The 18,265-nt window shown below is 52.6% G+C and overlaps 1 protein-coding gene across 5 annotated transcripts in view; it reads right to left on the bottom strand.

Moving 5' to 3' along the window:
- The window catches only part of BCL9 (BCL9 transcription coactivator), an 83,992-nt gene that overhangs the window by 40,958 nt on the left and 24,769 nt on the right, over positions 1-18,265 (bottom strand). For 3 of the 5 annotated variants that reach the window (XM_083805985.1, XM_083805986.1, XM_083805978.1), the window contains exon 1: positions 11,652-11,788. The exons of 1 other annotated variant lie outside the window; for it this stretch is intronic. The gene's annotated coding sequence lies outside the window, so the exon portion shown is untranslated. Of the gene's footprint in view, positions 1-11,651; positions 11,898-18,265 lie in introns of those variants that run through there. One more of the 5 variants, XM_083805981.1, reaches the window with a different exon arrangement.

Raw genomic sequence — 18,265 nt, forward strand, 5'->3', positions numbered from 1 at the left:
ACAACAAACACACTTCTTAAACACGCTCTGTATGTACTGTTGCATGATTTGCATGAGTGCTGCGTACAGTTAGAAATGACAACCCAACAGCATTCAGTGACAGCGGCTCAGATGCACCACATGCCACAGCTGAGGGCGGAGGCCGGCTCTGGCTAACTGAGCTCCTCGCAGCACTGGTGCTCCCGGACTCACCGTGCTTGCAGCCTGCCGGCATTCAACAGAGCTAGAGCTGGCTTTCCACTGCAGTCAGGAAAATAAAGGACAGCCCACGAGGCTGTGTTTATAATGCAGCTTCTCCTCCTCTCCCCGTGCCTCCAAATTTCTGCACCGGCTCAGCACTGAGACTCGCAGGTAAACGAGACACCAAGTCAAAGCAGATGCTATCAAACTAGCATTTAGACCTGCCTTTGGCTGATGGAAACAGCAGCAGGCAGGCAGCGGCGGGGTGTTCCCTGCCTAGCACTGACAAGGGTTGTGGGTAAAACAAAGCTTAAAAACAAAACCTTTGATTTTTGCCTGGGTAGTTTGGGAGAATGTAAGTTGGCTGGGACTTCAACTGTTGCTTCTCACCCAAAAGGTGGTTTGCACCAGCAGCTTGATTTTCTCCTATGTATTTGCTGATTTCACTTCCAGACTGACTGAAAGAAGAACACCACTTACTGGAACACCATCTACCAAAACGCCAGTCCCACCTCTTGAAGCAATTCAAGGCACAAAACAACTCTGCGCGTAGTAAAACCTGCCTTCTCTTTACTTTTGGCTTTCCCTTACCAGCTCCCTTTATAACTCCTAAAGCTTCCTCCTAAACACTTCATCCTTTCAGGCTTTCTTCTGCTTCTGGCTGGAACCAGGAATGCACCATTGTTGTCAGGTCTTCTTCCAGCCTGCCCCTTTGTCCTCGCAGATCATTGTTCCCCGGTGAGTCACAGACTCCCCCTCCTTCCCCTCCAAAGGCCTCCTGAGCAATCTTCTCTTTTCCAAAGTCTGTCAGAAGGGAGCCCAGCAGGATTCCCTACCCCGGCCCCACCTGGTGACAGCACCTCCGGGAGCTGATCCTCCAGCTGTCCCAGGCGTTTCTGCAGAAGTGCCACTTCTTTGTGCAGCACCATTAGCAGATTAGTAAGTAACACACGGGACTAACACAACCGCCAGCTGGCAACGCACTGCTACTTCTGCCATTTTCTTTAGCGAGCAACGTGACTCCTAAATCTGATCTCCCCCTCCAGCTGTTACCCAATCCCCATCTCAGCTACCAAACTCTCTCCTCCCTCCCCTGACAAGCCTGTCATTCCTTGCTTCCCAGCTGCCCAGGCCCTCACTGCTCCCTCCTCAGGCCCAAATAGGCCAGCAGACACAACGCAAGCATCCATACGCATATCAGATTGCGCGCTGCAAAAGCGAATGCTTCCACACGCTGCAACACAGCAGCAGCCCACGGCCCGCTGACCCACGCTTGTTTGGGTGTCTGCTGGAACCCTTGCAGGAAGGGGTGGGTTGGAGACCTTCTAGTGGAAGCACAGGCATCGACCCCAAAGTCTGAGCAAGGCAGTGCTCAGCAGAAGCACAAGTTGGGCCTGGGGGACCTCTCTGAACAACATCTTTGGCATTAAGGCGAGGAACTCGGGAGCTTGAGATCAGAAGTGCATCCCAACCGGGCACGAGACTCGAATAAATATGACGCTTTACACTGACAGAGTGCCAGAAACCTCCTAACACCCCCCCCAAACTCCACATACAGGACTCTTCTCAGTCACTGGTGGCTTGGATGGCAGAAACCAAGCAAACAACCTCCCCATGTAACAGAGGAAGGAAGAGAAGGAACACCCCATGGAGGAACGTTGTAAGGCATTGTTTTCAGAGAAAATCCATACTCTCATTTAGGGTCTTACTACGTGCAGAGGTCCTGTTGGTGGCCAGCCCCACGTGGCTCTATCTGGCTTACCCTGTGCCTGAAAAGAGCAGGCAGAAAGTACAAGAAAGCTGAGACAGGTCAGAAGTAGTAAACCCTTGTTTTCCCGGAGTGCTAGCCCCAGCAAAACATCCAGGGTCCAGCAGCAGGATGGCAGGAGAGAGGGGCCACTGGCCCTGTCCCCTGCCATCCCAAACACCTGGTTGGTACCGGCAGCATCTCCACACAGAAACCAAAGGGGCTGCTGCTTACCGAACCAGGCAGTTGCCAGCTTTGTGTCCTCAGCCCTCACAGGAGCCCTGGCTCAGGCTCTTGCAGCATCGGGCAGGAACACATCCCCGAGCCCGAGGTTTTGAAACAAGATGTATTTATTTCTTATTATTTTCAGTTATCTGAGTGCAGTAAAGGTCAGAACACTTATCTTCTGGGATTGGTTCCCTCTCCCACTCTTGTGATTCAAAACCAGTTGAGTGATTTTTTTTCCTGTTTCTCAGACAGAAAAATTCCATTGGGAATGAAACCTGATATGGGGCATTTTCTAACGAGGAGCTGTGGGCAACGAGGATCCACCGCAATGGGTCAAGGAGAGGCCTGGGGGCGTTCCTGGGTTCTCCTCCCCAGTCCTGCAGGACACAACGGAACAAGCACAGGGATGGGTAGAGAGGCCACGGCTTTTTACCCTAAGTTTAACTGAAGCTGATGGCAAGGACTGGGGTGGGCAGGTCACCTACGTGGTACTCCCGGGGCTGCATTTGGGGTGACGAGACTCAAGGACACGGCTGCACGTTCCCTGCCCTGTACAGGGGCTGCTCCATCACCTCCAGGATTAATTTATGCAGAACATGGGAAGACATGCCTTTTCTCTTTGCAGCGAATGACTTCATTAACCTTTCGGGAGCTTGCCAATAGAGAGGTAGAAGCAATGGGAAAAATCACAGTTCTGGGGGAAGGGGACTTCTGCCATGTTGCTAATGGCACGTACCGGGGAGAGGCCAAAGCCATCAGCAAGCGATGGACCCTCACCCGGTAACACTGCCTTCCAGCCCTGCTATCTCAGCACCACCTCTCCCCCAGCTCTGCTTTGTGGCACGACCAGGGAGACAAGGAAGCCAGAGGGGAAGACAAACGAGGCAGAGGAACACGATGGCAAGTCTGGGGAGAGACCCAGCCCAGCGCCAGAGCAGGAGGGAAGGAGCAGGTAAAACTGGTGAAGCAGGTACAGAGAAGGGGAGAAACAGCTGTGGGAAAAATGGAAAAAGGTGTACGGCACCTTGCATGGAGCATGAGGGATACGAGGTCAGTCTGATGGAGAGACAGAAGGGGGAAACCAGGAGCTGTTTGGATAGGAGAGCTCAAGCTCGTGACTTTTACGAGCCTAGGACTGAGTCATGCCTGGCAGGGGCAAGTGTGGTGTTACCCAAAAACGGAGCTGAACTCCACGGGAGGCCAGAAAGTCACCGTGCCCTGTCCTGCAGGACGCGGGCTGGACTTGAACACGTGGCCATCTGCATGACCTCTTCGTGCTTCGCTGTCAGGAGCGCCTGATGAGCCCGCATCTGGCCAGCACTCCCACCGGCCACCTGCACCACCTCTGCCTGCCCTGGGAAAGAGCTCCCCCAGGCTGTGCATCCCTGCTGCGGGAGGAAACATGTCCTGGGGAGGGAAAAAGGGCTCTGAGAAGGGACACCCAAAGAGCAGCTCTCTTCCCTGCTATGCACAGGTCTCCCAGGAACAGAGCGCAGACGTCCTGACCCACCTTGCTGGCTCAATGCAGCTCTCCAACAAGAAGCAGAGACCTTCCCAGACCTCTGGGGAGAAAGAAATCAAGCGTGCTGGCACCAAAGCGCCGACCACACTGTCGCTCAGACCGAGAGCCGACGGAGCCCGACCCAACACCAGTGAGGGCAAGCAGAGGAAGCCTCACCTCGCAGGCACAGCAGGCACCTCGCACCCACAGCACGGGCTGCTGGGCTGACCCCACACACTGCCCTTCTCCCTTGGCCCTCAGCCGCCTGGCCCACGGGCACAGCTGGTGGCTGCGTGGGACGGGCAGCAGAGGAAGACAAAATGGGGTCCAGGGTGGAGAGAGACGCGAGGGAGGGATCTGGGGGAATAAACCAGGGAGAGGAGAGATGAAGAGTGTGCGGCACATGAATAATGGGGGAGGGTAAGAGATACAGGGTGAGAGAAGAAAATGACATGAACAGAAGGAAGGGAGCTGCAAATAGAAGGGGATGTGGAAACAGCAGAGAGAAACAGATTGCCAGCGCGGTGGAAGTAGAGGAGACCTAAAGGGACAGAATATAATAAGAACTCTCAAAATGAGAGGAAAATGGGAGAGAGAGAAGAGGGACACGAAGGGGAAAAGGAATATTTATGGTCTCCCTGAGAAGGAAGGAGAAAGCCCTGCACTTTTTTCTCCCTAGCTTTCAAAGGTCTTGTGAAAGAGTGAAGACTTGCCACCCTCATTTTAAGAATGGAGGAACTAAGGTACTGATACTGAGGGATACAGTGAATGAATGAGATGGCAGAGAAGAGCTTAGCTCCCTACTTAAAGCCTCCCATCAAAGACACAGGTGAAGAACAGTCTTGACTTTCTCCCCCTGAGCACGCCAGAGAGCACTGCCCAAAGACAGCAGGAAGAGGACCTCCAAGAAAAATGAGAGAGAAACCAAAGTAACGTAGCTAAAAGACTCGCACCTGCTGCTCCTTTTCACCAACACCCCATCTCTGGAGACCCTGATTTAGAGGCATTCAGAGCAAATTAACCTAGGATGCAGTGAAACAAGCGACAGCTGACTGCTTACATGGAGAATCACCTGCGGGAAGAAGACATCCTGGTGTGGGTTTGGGTACTCGCCTACCCCAGCAGCTTACAGCCCGCTGCCCCGAGGGAAACGGAGAGGAGCGGTGTGTGACAGGGGCTCTGCTCCTGCAGTGCTCACTGACACCTTCCATTTGCAGAGCTTTTTTTTTTTTTAGATGTCTAATATTTATCCAGCTTAATTTGCACCGCCTTTATGTTTCAGCTGCCACTGCAGAAAACAGGCTTTTTGTGCACGCAAACAAACATCAAACCCCTAAAGCCACGTACGCCTGAGCCAAATATAGTTTGCAAGAACCCTGAATAAACCAGATACCTGGTGCCTGTTTGCACTCCCATACGCACACGGGCAAACAGAGCTTCCCAGTCACTCGCTGCACACAAACACGAGCCCGCAGGATCCGGTACTCTCCTAACCTCAGCCAGTGCTCCTGCCTGGCTTGCGAGCATGGGAGCTGTCTGGATTCCCTCCTCGATGAGTGACGAAGGTCTCTCAGCTATAAACTGATGTTAATGGCAGGTTGTGTACCTTGTTTGTTTATTGCCGAGGAGGAATGTTTGTCATGGCTGTCAAGAGTATAAAAATATTTCCATGACTTCAGACAGCTTGGCATTTTACATGCAGCTGAGAGAGTGGGTGAATGTACAGATGAAAAATTGAAGAAACATTATTAAGGGAGCACAGAGAATATCTCCTAGCACCACCGAGCCGGCTTAGAGAGGCCAGCCAGGTCAGAGAGATTTCTGAATAAAACGCACTTTTTTCCCCCCAGGGTCTCTGAAGAGCTGGCAATAATTAAGCCTTACAACACCTTTCTGGAGTAGATAAGTCAGCCGAGGCCAGCTGAGGTTAAAGGACTCGCCCGTGATCACACATAGCAAATCCGTGGCAGAGAGGAAGAATAAAACCCGGCAGGCATCGCTCCTCTGGCCCGAGCCCCAAGCACCTGGCTGACATCCAGACCCGGGGACCGGGGCTGCGCGGGTCCTGCGGGACGGCACGGCCACGGGACAAAGAGCCGCGCGGCGGCGGGCACCCGCTGCAACTTCGAGACGGTAATGGTGAAAACAAGCGACAGAAGGCTGGGAAGCAGCGCCTAGTTACGGGCTGCGGTGCCAACTGTATTAAATATACATTGATAGATTCAGTTACAACGAGCACTGTGCACAATGGAAATGACTGCAGTCAAGGACCCAGGATGGCAAGAAATAACCCCGAAATATAAGCACGTTTTTCAGTAGGAAGGAACCCCTGCTTCCCAGCCTCATAGAAAAGGTGCAACCTCCTTTTTTGGGGGGTGGACTGTCCAAAGCCACCCCAACCAGTGAACGGACAGTGACACCCAAGCTCCAGGGCTGGCAAGAAGTGCGGGTGACTCGGGTTTAGCGGGCTCCGTATCACCTCTGCCGAGCAGCCCTTTGTTACCAGTGTCACCAGAGAAGCCCCAGAGCCAAGTGGCAGAGCAAGTGAGCTACTGCCGCACGTCCCCACCGGCCACCAGCGCCTCGTCGCTGCCCTGGGCTGGAGGCGCCCTGCCGCTGTCGATATTCGGCCCTGCACCCATCTGTGCTGGAGCACACGTCTCTTTTAGCCAGCCCTGAGAGCTCTGGGCTTGGCAGAAGGTGAGGCCAGCTCCTGGCATCATTAACCGACTGGGTGGTTAAATACACTGGGGCTGAAGCGGGAAGGGGAGGTCACCGCTTCGCTATTCTTCTTCACCCGCTTCCAAGCATTTCCTCAGGATTTCAGAGTTATGAAATTATCATTGTCACCCCCCAGAGCTTTGCCCTCTCCTTACCATGACAGGCGTACTACCCAGACCACTAGTAATGATTTAATTTCCTCCTCCTTCTTGGAGCGAAAATAGCAGGGATAATCATTCAGCACTCCATACACGCAGCTGCCACCTAAAAAAACGCAGGTGAATGCAGCTAAACGGAAAGGCGAGCACAATCTTGGGCCATTTTTTGTACCTGGAGAACTAGAGCAGCCGTATTTTGCATGCAAGATTACAGGTCTGTGTGTAGTTGCATTTTCACATTCCATTACTGCAATTGCACACGGCCAGTTACGTGCCTTAGCAGCAGCTTACAAAAGCAATTGCTGCTAAACATACAAAATCCAGCTCGCAGATGCAGACTAAAAAACTGGTCCTTATTTTTCTGCTGTAGGAAAAGGCATGCCTTTGCCAACTGCCTGCCCCTTGTGCAAGCAGCACACCGGTGTATTTCCTTGCACTTGCACGTTGATCTGCATAGCCAGTCAAGCCTTCTAATAACCTAAAATATACACAGCATTTTGCAATGAGAAGCGTCCCAAAAATGCAAAAAAGCCCTGGGTTTTGCATAAAAAATTATTCTCCCGGCAAGCAACTGTAACCAGCTCTCTAGTTAGAATGTACTATCTGTTTAAGGCTCCAGAGAAACACAGCGCACACAGTTTAAGACAGTAAGAGAAGAATACTTTTTTTCATTGAAACTATAGGGGAAGTTTTACCTAGATAGACTGCAATTTCCTGAGCTCGAACCTGGCAAAGTGCCCAGGGCTACGACCACCCCCACCCCCTTCGTTTACAAAAATTACCATGCGGCCCTCGGCAGTCAAAAGCAGTTTTCAGAGTTTTGTTTTTTACGTTTCTCCTGAAAGATGCTGGGGCAAACTCAGTTGTAAGCGAGCCCGGGCACTGCAGAATTTATTCCAAGAACTAAACTGATGCGCAATGTCCTAAGCATACTATCCCCAAATACCCTACCGAGGAATGGTTCAGGACTGAGTCAGAGGGAAGCGGACTGAATCACAAACAGCAATTCCTGCAAACTGCTCTCTCCCCCGCCCCCAAGTTTGCAATCCAAGCAGTGACCAGGTTGTGGTTAGCTTGGGAAATCTGATGAGATCACAGTCTGGGGAGATAGAGCCTCAGACACTCAAGTTTTTGTTAATCGGCTCCTTGTTTTGTGCGGAGACATGGACAGCAGTTGTTCTACCAGGTTCCCCATATGTTTATAATATTGTTGTTATGGGAATACATGTACAGTCCATGTCACTGGCAAGTTGTGCTGTTTTGTGCTGGAAGGACAAAACGGAATTCATTGTCCAACAGAGCACCGAGCCTAGGCAGAGCTCGAGCAAAATTTATCGTAGCATGAGTCACGCTCGGTGCAAAAATGCATGCTTTGTTCGTGCGATGCTGTGCGATCCCGCCACGCTGTCCGCAAAGAAGCGCAGGCCGGGAACCGGGCACACCGCGCCTCGGGAGGCAGGTGAGCACTGCTCCCATTTTACAGCCTGCAGCCCCGATCCCAGAGGATCAACCCGAGGTTCTGAGCAATTTGCCGAAGGCTGCCCATCAAGTCAACGTCAAGACCTCAAGTTCTGTGAGACCTCCTCATCTGAGACCGTTCCTTCTCCAACGGGACAAGCGAAGGATAAAGCAGGGACAACAGTGACTCCAATACCACCATACACGAGTCTACACCACAGAGCAAAAGCATTCGTTCTCCCAAGGGTCCCCAAACGGCGTTTAGGGCAATGGGCTTGCTTCCAGGACACGGAAATAATGCGTGTGGTTACGTGTGCGAGGCTATCACCAAAAATACCGTGCCCGAGATGCCTGCACCCTCGGGTGCCGGGCAGGGAGCGTTTGTGATGCTCACACCTTCAGTGGGTAGGAGCAGCATCTGAGACTCAAGCAGCTCCACCACGTTGGAGCAGCACCCAAGAACCGATGAGGAAAAATCTTCGTGCCTGACAGCCCCAAACAGCGCAAAACCCAGGCTGAAGGAGTGAAATATGTTTTGTTTACTGCCAACCCCACCGACTCCTGAGCTACCACTGAAGATCTCAGAGGCAAAAGCAGCTGACTGGAGCTACGCGCAACCAGTTCTTAGGAAAAGTACTTTACCCGTTTAGCCTCCTTTTAGCCATCAGCAGGCAGCACAAGAAACGGCCAGCTCCCCTCCCCGCCCCCCCAGCCCTGACACGTTGCCATTTTCTGTCCCCGTCTCCACGCAGCCAGGCACATCCCATGCTGTAGTTGAGGAGCGGCGTGCGCGGTTTAATTGTGTGGGCGCTCTCCGGGGAAGGACAGCATGGGATGGAGCCGACTGTCCACAAAGGAGCCGAGGCAGGAGGCCAAGGCTCGTTACTGGCCTCGAGTCATCCTCGCTGCTCGGCGCATCTAGGATTTTAAAGTGCATCGCTGATCAGATCAGCAGCTTGTCCTAGAAGGAGAAAAGTGACATAAAATATGCACAAGCCTTCCTTCTGTCCTGACAGCAGGTTGAGTTTTCAGATGATGTGGAAACAGCAGCCTGCTCTCCTCCCCCCAACATGGTCTCCTCGCGTGCCTTCGCTGCAGTGCCGCTGCTTGCTGCTGGCTCCAGGGGCTCTGCCTCTCCGGCATCCCTGCCGAGGCTCAGGCTCTGCCCGGGGGCTCCTCAACGCTGTTTTCATGCCCGCTCAGCCCTCGGCCTCTCTTCTCAGCATGCCAAGCAGGGGCTCATTAGTGGTTTCCCTTGTTAAGCTTTTGTGGCTCCAGCCCGTCCGGCACAAAGCGGGAGCAGAAAGGGCATCAAATCACCGTCCGAGGGGCAAAACTTCCCCACGCCGCCAGCCCGGCTGGACTTCAGGCAGGTGATCCTGGCGAGGGAAGGTCGAACATGCACGCGTGCGATCCATCCGCATGTGTGGGAGCAGCGTGCCAGCCCCGTCTGCAACGTGCAGGCACTGCCTTTCTTCTCTCCTCTTCTTCAGAGAGAGCAACTTGAAGTACGTTTGACCCGAGATCAGCTCTCTGCATGTAAATGTGCATAAAATTTTTATGGCATTGTTTGCGTGCGTGATGTCTTCCGCTCTGTCACAGGAATGCCGTCGTGAACAGAAAAGCTAAAGCGTTGCACGTATTGGTTTCAAGTCTCGGCTGCCCTGCACCTCGCATCACAATTCATGCAAAGTTGGCTGCGAAATACTACCGGTGCCATGCTGACAGAATAAGCTATTATGTAAACTGAGGAAAACAAGAGAACTGGGCTGCATCCACGCAGGAACCATGCTTACAACATGTGCACCTTGCCCCTCGGGAGGAAGAACGTGCCACACGCACAGGTGTGTTTGCACAAATTTGCTGCTTCCATGCACGCAGAGGGGTAGGGTGCATGGTAGCAGTCATCAAGAGGTTTGATTTCACCCCTACACCTATATTCACAAAGGCTGGGGAAAAGTCTGGTATTTTGTCCTTGCTGTTGTTGGGTTCCAACAAAATTAACAGGAATTCACAAAGTCATTTCAACAGAAGATCCCCCACCAGACAGACCACCTACGGAAAAGGCAAGCCACACGCTCTCTTCCCCATCCCCTTGGCTGCGATCCTGGCCCTACGTGCTATCAGCCCTCAAGCTGGCTACACAGATCTCTCCTTTCCCTGCTGCCTGCCCCAAACTCTGCAGTCAGAACACCAGACCTCTGCTTTCTTCCATGCCCAAAGTCCTACTACGCCACATCCAGCTCATCTACACTCTATTTTTGCTCGTGTCCTGGCTGAGTTCAGAATCCCCCCTCTTTCCAGAGTCCTCCAAGGAGCCTGTCCAAGATCTTCTTCGGACCTCCTTCCTCCCTGCTCCCCCACCTGTCTACATCCTCTATCCGCTGGTTTTCCACCCAGCATCGAAACTGTAGGAGCCGGAGCTGCCTCCTCCACAGGTCCGGCTGCCTGGCACAGGCATTTTTTATCCCCACCTCAGTGCCTGACAAGTCTCATTTCAAACACGAGCTGAGACTTCTCCCCCTCCTGTGACTGAAAACCTCCGAGTCTTTCTCCCTGCTTCTTGCATGCCTCCATCACTGGACTCTCCGACTGCAAAGTGCGCGGGATGAAGGTATTACGGAAAACGTTCCACCCAGTAATCGTTTGCTGCTTTGATTCTTCTGCTGCTTATTTATTTATTTTGGAGAGGGAGGTAACAAGTCAGGGAGAAGCCGGCTGAGATTTCTGCCGTATACATTTTTTTTGCAGCAGCAAGATCCTCCATCTTCCTTGCTGGATTGAATAGGGTCTCAGGACAATTTAGACTCCCTCCCCCATCTCCCGTTCCTGCTCATATTCCTCAGCACACGATGCTCTCCTCCCAGCCCTGCCTGGGAAAGCACAAATCCCCGCTCTCTCCCCCTCCTCCAGCTCCTGCCTCACTCAGGCTGTGTCAGGACGTTAGGATGATGAACATTTGTGCGGCTCGGATGCTTGTAGGTTATTTTTTTTAGCAAAACAACTCGAATCAATGAAACCCAAACGGCGGCAGATGACGAACTTAAAAGACCTCGCGAGGACTCACCTAACGTACTGGAAGGCTTTCCAAGGAAAATGTATATATATATAATCCTCCACATTTTTAACAAAATCTAGTGCAGAGCTGGGCATGAGGACGGGGGTTTCTCTGCTTTTTATCCCCCTCTGCCTTTATTTTTTGAGCTCTCTCACATCGCCACCTCAGCCACAAGACCTCCGGCGAGCAAGCGAAGCGAGGCTTCACATTGTTACTCTCCCGCCGAGCCAGGTATTTACCGGCTGATAAACACCAACAGTAAAACCGCCTCCATCTCCCCAAACCCCAGAGCATTAAAAATATATAAAATAAAATAAATAAACATTAAAAAATACAGACAAGCGCAACCCAGCCGCGGGAGCACCCCTCCCGGCGAGCAGCCCCGGGGGTGCCGCCTCCCCCCTCAGCGGCGGCAGGGGGGCGGCCAACAGGTGGGACGCCGGGGGAAACTGAGGCAGGGCGCCCGCCGAAAAACTTTCCGCCCCCCGCCGGGCCGAGGAGAACCGAGCCGAGCCGAGCCGCGCCGAGCCGAGCCGGGCCGGGCCGTCCCCACCGCCGGGCGCTGCGGCCGTTGGCGCGGCCGTTGCGGCCGTTGCTTACCTGCCTCAGGCGGCGGGCGCGCGGCGCGGCATGGCGGGCGGGCGGGCGGGCGGCGGGAGCGGGAGGCGGCCCGGCCTGCGCTGGCCCCGGGCGCTGTGGCGGCACGAAGGCAACTTACGGGGCCGGCCGGCGGGGCCTATTGTCTGCGCGGGGCGGCGGGGCGGCGGGGCGGCCTCCCCCCGCGGGCGCCGCGGCGCTTGGTACGTCCCAGGCATTCATGCCAAGCGGCTGTGGCGCACGGCGCCTCGCCTCCCGCCACTGCTGGCGAGCCGCAAGGCGGGCGGCCCCCCCCCGCCCCGCCCCGGCCCCGCCCCGACCCGCCGGGCTCCCTCGGCCGCTCCGCAGCCCCTCGGGGAGCGCCGTAGAGGCGGGGGGGCGGCGCCCCGTCCCCAGAGCCCCCGACCAGGAGGCCCGGGGGGCTTCGCAAAGGCTCTGCGGGCGCCAGCCCCGTTAAAAGGCGATTAAAGCCCCGGCGTCGCCGAGCACGGCCGGCGTACGACAGCCCGACAGACCCAAAATGGCCACGCTGCGCCCGTGGCGCCTCGTGTTTTGGGTGGCTTCGGCCCCGCGGGGCTCCCTCGCCACACGGATCTGTTGGCGAAAGCCAACCCAACACGTGGCTGGCGCGCGTCCCCAAGCTGCCCTCCTCGCAGACAGGCTCACGAGAAGTCCCTCGTTGGGCCCAGCGAGCGAACCGCTGTCACGCATTGCGTAAGGAAACCACGAAACCCCGTCTCAAGAGACACACCCCTGCCCAGGGACGACAAAAGGGTTTTCTGCGAGCCTCCGTGGAAAAGGGCCGCGGAGCCCTGAAGAGCGTTGCACAAGCATCAGCTGGTTTCATTTAATAGAAATAATTATAATAATTGCCACTTGGATAGCGGTTTTGTCCAATGATCTCAAAGACATTTCACTAACCCGGGCAAGTATTTTTATCTAAATTTAACGAGCAGTAAAACAGATTGAGGCAGATGAAGTGACCTACCCAAGGTCATCTTCCGAATCTGCAACAGAAGGGCGAATGCAGATTTCTGAACCCAAGGGCTCAACAGAGAAGCTGCCTCCCAAAAATAGAGCTCCTACAGTCCCCCAAAACTCAAAAAGTTCATACGAGCCCATGTGTCACTCACTGTGAAGAATTTTAAACAGGTCTAATTTGCAGTTTGGAGACTGGGACAGACACAAATGAGGTGCTTCCCAGGAAAGAGAAATAGAGGTCAGGCAGGGGAGAAAGACTGCAACCCAGAATGACTGGAGACACAGAAGGAGAGACGGGCTGGGGGCAAGCACAACCAGGCTGGAAAATCCGAGTCAATCTTGCAAACATCCCAGCTGGAGGAGCACGGCAGTGCCAAGGAATCTGGGTGAAAGGACTTGAGGTGACATGGAACACACAAAAAGAATGTACTGTCTAGAATTAGAATGGCAGGAAAACAAAATCACACCGTTTGCAGTCTGGGAGGTGGTAAAGCATGGTTTCACCAAAGCCTTGGGCACAGACACCGGTCAGACCCTCTGAGTGGCTGCGGGACGCAGTGAGGGCAGGCCCAGAGGTGCCTGCTGCCCAAGTGCTCTCCTCAGCGCTGGCAAACGCTGGGAGCATGGCGCTGCAGGTCCTCAGAAGAGGATGAGTGCCCCAACTTAACCTGCCGAAAGCAAAGCCAGATTACATGCAGAGCGGTCATCACGCCCAGCGCCACCTCCTGCAGCCTCTGCAAGGGGATGTGCAGCAGCAGACGTGCCTACCGGTGTGCATGAGGGCACTGAGCCTCCGTACACCAAAGCCGCTCTGGAGTCCTGGATTTATGTCCGACAGAAGCCAAAGCCTAGAATTTGTCTCTTAAGAAGAGACCTGGGTAAGCTCATTTTGGCACTCGTCAGGGTGCCATAAAGGCCGGGATCAGTCCAAGCTCCCCCTGAAAAGCTCAGGATTTCTGAGTCTCTTGATAGTCTTTTAAGGAAGAACAAAACCTCTCCGGGCTGACACAGGTTGAAGCCTGATCGTTTCCAGTATCCACATTCTGCTAAAGGTGAAAAACAACCCACGGCTAAACTTACCTTGTCTGGGAAAGGCTGCACCCAACAGACTTTCCTGAGCCTGTGGTACCCAACAGACTTTACAAGAGCCTTTCTCTACTGCTCCAAGTCTCAGCTTTTCAGGTTGTCTTTGTACCCCGATGAAGATGACAGTCTTCTCTCCCTGTCCCTGGACTTTCTAGTGCCTAACCAGCTCTGGGTGAGGCCATGTCTTCTTCCAACTGATGAGAGCTGCTGCACTCAGCAGGGCGGATTTTCCCTCTTCCTTCATTTCCATAACGTTTCTCTTCTGTTTACTTTCCCATTGCTCTCCTCATGGCCCCAATTCAGGACAGCATGTAAGCACATGTTTAATCTCATTGATCTCATGGCACTCCATGTACGAAGGAAAACACGGGTCCCTCTGCCCAGCGCCTCTCTCCGAATTTTACATTAAGGAGGCATCAGGTAGAATTCAGAAGTGGTCACTTGAGAGTGGACTGCAACATGGGCTTCCCCCTCTCCTCAGGTTAAATCCGGAACAGCCAGGCTGGTGATTCCTGCAGATGCTTCCTCTCCAGCATGTATGCGTGCCCAGGGAAGCCACAACTCTTTTAAGAAAAGCATAACGCCCCTGGCAGAAGAGGTGAGCATGCCCTCTCTCCTGAAACAGCCGCAGCTCAGGAGCTGGAGCGCTTCCATGGGAGATGCAGACAGGAAATCCCTGGGGCAGAGGAGGCAGCACAGGCTGGGTCTTCTGTACCTCCACAAGTGCTTTAAACCCTCTGGATGCTGCAGCTTAAAAGGAAGCATCAGCCTCCTTGGGGTTCTGCACAGCGCCCATCCTGCAGGCACGCTCCTGCAGGCAAAGCAGCATTTTGTTTCTGGATCCTCCTGCTGCTGCTGTCGTGCTGAGCCCTGTCAAGCAGGAGGCTTTCCCAGACAGGTGCAGAGCGGAGCTGCTGAAGCCAGGGGCCTCGCTGTCAAATCTGATGGGCGTCCCCAGCACTAGACATCAGCTGAGCAAGGGCTCACAGAGTCACAGTTTGCACTCAGATGTCTAAAACTCCCCCAAGTCCTGCTTTAGGACACTAAAAGCTTTATTTGACTCATTGCTGGGACTCATTTCCCTGTCTTCTGTCAAGTAGGAATTGCAATGCTCCTTTCCTGCACTCCCATTAATTCAGATTATGTGATGTTTGGGATTTGGGAGGGGGCAGGGAGAAATGACACCTTTCCACTGTGTGCCTGTACACTGTCCTCCAACTGGACCCCAGTTCCAGTTCAAGAGATTAGGTGGCTCCTGTAAAACAAGTAGTGTGCAGCAGGATAGGCTCGCTTCCATATGTATGAATGAATATACCTAAGTTTCTTTTGTCCACTGAAGCATTCAGCTGTCACCTCCTCTACAAGAATGTGTAAAAACCCACAACCCGGTTCTCATCCCGTTTCCAGTCAGGAATACACACACCTGCACCGTTTAGACCTTCCGTGCATGCCAGGCAGACCAGACACCTCTAAAACATGCTGGGCACACTGTACACAAGCAGATCATCTGCACAGCAGGTGTGACAATTCCTGGACTCATTAGATATAGTGCATGCATGCTATACAGTTCACCTCCCCAGCGTGCAGTTGACCTATCCTGAATTTCTGGATGTTCAGCAGCCCAGCTATCTGAAAGGCCTGGTGGGCACGTGGAAACTCTGGATAAATGCACGTGGTGGTCAGATTTCATCCCCAGAAAACTCCCAGGTGGAGAAAGACGAGATGTCCAGGGGAACATGCACACACGGAAGCTCACAATGGGTGGTTCGTCTGTACCTGTGCAGCAGCCGTTCACATCTCTTCCGATCTATGCTGCTTTTCCTTGCCTTATGCTGTTCTTCTCAGTCCAGAAAGCTGGGAGGTTTGAGTAAAATATGCTCCTCCAAACTGGCATGGCTCTCTGTCTGCCCATACGTACACATCCCTCCACATAACACTGGTTGTGATGGCTCTCTGTCCCTCTGTCCCTCACGGTGGATATTTTGAAATGCTGTGCCCCATCCCATTTTGCAGCATTTTTGGTCTCTATGCTGAGCCCAATTAGTTTTTCCCACTGTCATTGCAACTTAATTCCATTGCCATAGCTGCTTTGTTCCCGGTCAGACCTCAGATAAAATATTCTTAAGAAAATCTCAGAAATCCCATTATTGCCAATTTTCAAGCCATCTGTTCCTTTTCTTAAAGTCCCTGATGTTGGATTCATGGGCTTATGCAAGAATCTCAGCTTTCACTAAAAAAGGAAAAGTAACTTTTCTTGTTCCTGAAAAACTCCAACACTAGAATTCCAGAGGAGGGCTCTGAAGTGATCATGCACTTATTTTCGAGCCAGATTTCTGAGATAATGCCTTGATTTGCAGGTCCTGCCTCTCGACTTTGCGCTCTGGGGGTGACAGTGCTCCGTTCGGCTGGATTTAGAGACCTTTGGCTGGAAGCAGAGGGGCTGCGCTGTGAAGTGCGGTGAGAGGAGGAGGACAGCTCTGAAGCGGTGCATGATAAAGGTACCCTGAAGTCTTCACAGCTGGAGGGGGGGATTGTTCCTGTTGCAGTTGCATTGTTTTATGGTGGTGTCATGCAATGAGACGGTGCCGGTTGTGGTTGTAACCAGCAGGCGGAGCTGAGCTGAATAAACAAGAGCGAGCTATTCATAGCCATAAGGAGGGCAGAGCACTCCTCTCCTAGCAACACAACCAGAAGAAGAGAAGAGCTCTGCCCAACTGGTGAAGAAATGTGCACGAAATGTTGATATTCCTCCCCTTCCGAGCAGTTCCCCTTCCCTTGCTGTGAGATGCCTGGAGACCTCGCCTGCCTCACTCGCCCTGTCAAAAAGCTGTTTGATCTCAGCCACGGGCTTACGCAGGTTTTGGCAAAAACTGTTTTCTGGGGGTTGATTAGCCAACATCCTTGTCAGCTTTAAGAAGGCAATTAGAAGTAGAAGGCGGAGGGTAAACCTGTGCCACGGGGCTGTTAACAGCCGGGAACAAGATGCAAGGGGCAGTAGGATGGGGGCTGCCCACTGCTCTGCTGTCTGCCTCAGGGGTGGTGCTGGACCATCCTTGGTCCACGAGCAGTTGGAGGGCTGCTCCACCAAGTCATTTCTCTACCCACTTCTCCAAAGGCCAGTTACATCAACACCTGCACATACGGTATGATTTTTTTTTTTGGAGGGGGGATCCGAAGGCAGAGCTCTGAACTTTTGGGGTGCAAGCATGTGATAAAGCCTATGGCAGTTAAATGCACATGGACACTGCAAAGGAAGCCAGCACACCTCACCGTTTGAAAAATTAGGCATGTAGTAGCACAGCACTGACAAGTGTTCCAAACACCTGTAACATCGCCAGTAAATCAAGCAAGAGCATTTGTCAGCTCGTCATTAGGAGAGTAATGAGGTAAGTACAATAGAATGTAGGCCAAGCAGAGAGGCCAGCATCCATCTGTGGTAGATATCACCAGAGACAAAGAAGAATCAACGTTTAAAAGAAAACGTATGGACTCTAAGCAGGGGAAACCCAATTCATAATGAGAAGCGTCCATTGTTCCGACCTCTGTGTGGTGCAGACATACAGCCACACCTCTGGAAAACAGCATGTTTGCCCTCATCAAGCTACCATCACGATATAAGCAGACTTCTCCGTGTTCACTACCGCACGCCTGTGATTTCACTAGTCCACACGCTTAAGTAATGACCCAAAATCAAAGCACAAGTAGTGTGGTCTCAATGAGCACATTTTTGAAAGAGATTTTATTTTTCCAGCAAGTTTTCAATGCGTGAACGTCTTAAATTGCTGGGAACAAAAAAGGAGGAGGGTAATCAGAGGCACAATTACAATGTCTATCTGAGAGGTTGCATACTAGGCTTCCAGATCTCTTGCAAAACATGCCACCACTTGAACTCCATGAGTAATTATCTTTTATGGAGTTTGGCGAGGAGAGAGGGCCTCGACTCACAGTTTGTAACCAAATGGCGAAGTATCTGCTACAGGAAAATGATAAAACACAGGGATCGCCGCTTCTAACTTCAGGACCTAGAGCTTAAAATAACCAAGTCACAGATTTGGCACACCCAGACGAAAGTTTTCTTATCCCTTCAGCTACACTGTCTATCCCGATCTCAACTAATGTGATACACCACAGCTTTTTTCTTTATTTTTGTACTGCAGGAGGGTTAGGTGTGTGGGGGTCACAGAAGGAAGTCTTGCTCAGCAAAGGTTAGGAAATGCCCCAAAATACAAGTGAAATAGCAATAGGAGAAGAACAGCAAGGCTTTCTGTGTGCGCTCCCTCACTGCAGCCTTCCTTAGTCTGCAGGAAATTCAGCGTAGGACTCTTGCTTGGTGTACCTGATTCAGCTGAAAAAGCAAAAGCCTGGTACACTTAAGAGTAGTTGATAGAAAGAATGATAAGAGAGAGCAAAGAAAAAGGAACAATTGATTTAATGCCTTCATTTGTATTTAAATAAATAAAGATGCCAATATAAGGCTCTCGGCACCTTAATACACAATTAAGGCTACCAAAGAGAAACCAAACTATGCATGGCTCCCAAGCAGCGTGAAA

Source organism: Anser anser (assembly GCF_964211835.1).
Source record: "Anser anser genome assembly, chromosome: 1".
Classification (NCBI taxonomy): domain Eukaryota; kingdom Metazoa; phylum Chordata; class Aves; order Anseriformes; family Anatidae; genus Anser; species Anser anser.